Source organism: Seriola lalandi, unplaced genomic scaffold (assembly GCF_002814215.2).
Source record: "Seriola lalandi dorsalis isolate HSWRI2012SDOR001 ecotype SW California unplaced genomic scaffold, Sedor1 jcf7180002049788, whole genome shotgun sequence".
Classification (NCBI taxonomy): domain Eukaryota; kingdom Metazoa; phylum Chordata; class Actinopteri; order Carangiformes; family Carangidae; genus Seriola; species Seriola lalandi.
Genome location: NW_019520341.1, coordinates 3,547 through 6,661, shown reverse-complemented (window position 1 = coordinate 6,661; position 3,115 = coordinate 3,547).

Sequence of the window (3,115 nt, the reverse complement as noted above, 5' to 3'; positions counted from 1 at the left end):
GTCTGTCCATCCACATTCCCTCTCTACAGTAGCGTCTTGCGTTGGCGTTACGATCGGATGCACTCGGCTGCAGTTGTTGCACATGAATCGTCTCTAACTGAACATTATGCAACGATGAAGATGAATGTGTTGAACGATGCAGAGGTCGAGCGGGAGAAACAACACGGAGGTTGTTTCAGATCAGTGTGCGGTTACCCCGACGACACATCTGCATCTTTTTCCCCCCGCTGAGATTCGGTTGGTCTGACGGCTTCAGTGCCGTCGCTCCTCAGGCTCAGAGCTTTATCGTCCCTTCAGGTTCTTTAAAGACTGTTCCACAAAAACACTGACTTCATCTCAAAACTGTCCTGAAAGAATCGTGAAGCTGCAGAGAGCTGAAGTGTTGTGGTCCAGGATCTGTTCAGCAGGTGTGAATCTTTGTCATGTGACGTGTAACCTGCAGGGCTCTAGGGCTTATGGGAAATGGTGTTCTTTAAAGGCTGCAAACAACAGAAGTATTGATTAAACAGTGATATTAGCCTGTTGTTTTTGAACGTTCTTCCTGATCTGAAACACATGAAACTGGATTTGTTGTAATTAGTGTGATTACAGATGTTAATAAGGTTTTCTCACCTCTGGATCCAGTTCCAGCTTCCCTTCAGCTCTCTGTCGTCTTCCACACACGACCACCTGACATGACGTCATGTCGTCTAACCGTGTGCGTCAAAGTCGTTATCTGCTGCACACAAACATGTTAATTGATCATTTGCTCACATGAAATAACGACTGGATTATTTCAGGACCCATTAATTATTTGGAGGTTTGTGTGAAGTTTCAGTTCAGTGGCATCAAACCGTCACTTCCTGTTCCTGGTCCCATGTCTTCATGAAACAGAAACAGGAAGTCGTCTTTCAGCCATGAGCACTTCTCTACAAAATAAAACAAGAACTTTCATCTCTGAACTTTCCACAATAAACTGCTCAGATGCCATTTTTTGGTGGCACTGCCCTTTAACCCCAGTCACTGTGATTGACAGCCCTAAGCCCCGCCCCCTCTCTCCCTGCACTTCCTGCGTCTGTTCCCGCAGCAGCACGGTGACGTATTTTTGTGTAACAAAGGTAAAAAATGATAAATATTAATATTCTGAGTATAAAGAAGTTTTATTTTTTAATCTGTTTGTATATAATTTGTCTTTTAAAGAAAGAAATCAGTATATTTAAGACGAGAAGAAGAAAAAAAAAACAGCTTGTAGGAGTTTGAAGTCAGACGGAGAGTTTCTGAACAACAGCTTGTGAGATTAGCTGCACGTGTCCTGAGTGAGTATTTACATACATGTTGTTTCAAGACGTTTAGGTCTTTGTCCTTGTCGTAGTCCGGTTCAGTGAAGAGAGAGACTCCCCCTTCTTTCTCTTCGTGTTTCAGTCTCTGAAGAATCAGAGTTGAGTCTCAGCAGCAGCAGGACAGAGATCAGTTCATCAGGTTAAAGCATCAGTCTCATGTCCGTCTGCTCAGCGTCTCCGCCTCAGATTGGGTCTTTTGTCTTTCAACTCATTCAAATTTCTAATTTTTATACCTTTCAACTGAAACTCCATCTCCAAACTCTTTCACTCTGAGCTCCTCGTTTGAAAACGATCGTTTGACGAGTCGTCGATTATCAACATCCAGAAACTGAAATCAGATAATCTGAGTCGTGATTCAGTCAGACCTGAACACGCCACTGAAAATAAACCTCCATAAATCTGATGAGAGATCAGTGATAGTTGTCAGTTCATCAGTGGGTCATAACAAACAGGAAGTTAAAATGATTCCTCTGAGCTGTCGGGTGGATTTTATTTCCAGAGATGATTTGTTGAAAGTTCAGGTTTCGTGTCGACGGTTGTTTTAATGGTTGAAGAGAAGAAAATGATTTAACGTTAAAAAAAAAAACAAAAAAAAAAAACAGATAAAAAACACAAAAATAAAATAAATTGAACGAGTGAATAAAGTCACAGAGCGGGAAGAAGTTTCCTCAAATTATGAATGAGATCAAAATCAGCTTTTCTTTGACCTGATCAGCTGGATCAGATCAACTTGATCAGGATCAGCTGGATCAGGATCAGCTGGATCAGGATCAGCTGGCTCAGGTCTGTGAACGCCTGACTGAAGGTTTGTGGGAGGAGTTTTAGCTTCGATGGCGTTGGAGCTTTAATGGAGTTCATCAGGGGCGTCCTGCCTGCGCCTGCAGCGAGGATGTTGGCCCAGATGATGAAGAGGTTTCAGAAAGTAGAATCCGGCGTGAGTGCGCCCCCTGCAGGCGGGTCCGGGCTGCTGCTGTGACGCTCTGTGAAGTTAATGAAGGGATAAAAGAAACTGTGACGTCTTCATGGTCGTCTGTGGACGCCGACACGACGAGACATAAACAATTACTTCAAATAAGATTTCACGACCAGTTTAACAAGAGGTTGATACGTGTGAACAGGTGGAGGGAATCGAACCAGCGACCCTCTGAGCTCTTTAACAGCTTTAATCAGCTCAGTCTTCTGCTTCTGGATCCTTGTTTCTGTTGGACTCGTCACGTTCAGGTGAAAGTTCAGGTGTGAGTGAGGCGTTCAGGGTGAGTTTGGAAAGTTGACGTCCAGGTTGAGCAGCGGTCTGTCCGGTCGGCGCTGGCAGCTGACGAGGCGTCGCTCAGAGGTGAAAGGTTGAAGTGAACAAGTCGAGGAGCTGGAGTGTTTTTATGAACCAGGAGGTGAAATGAATTGTGGGGGATCTTCTCTGTGCGGCCATGTTGGATGAAAATGTTACTGTTTGGCTCAGTTACAGTCTGTGTTGATGTTGTTGTGTTCAGGTGCAGGTGGTTCAGTGTTGATCTGAGGTCAGTTCACTGTCGAAGAGCTCGACAGGTAAAAGCTGCAGCTTCCTGCATTTCAGATGGTTGAAGGGAAATTCATCAAAAAACTTCTTAAACGTTCTGAGCTGTGAAGAAATGTAACGTCAGCCTGAGTCACTTTGTGCAGGTTTCACAACAAAAACAAATCACTGCGTCTGGTTTGATTTTTTTAAAACAAAAGTTCCATTCAGCTTCTAAAACCAGTCATGGTGTTTTACTGGTTTTACTGACCAACAGAGACTGACCCCCCCCCCCCCCCCCCCCCCC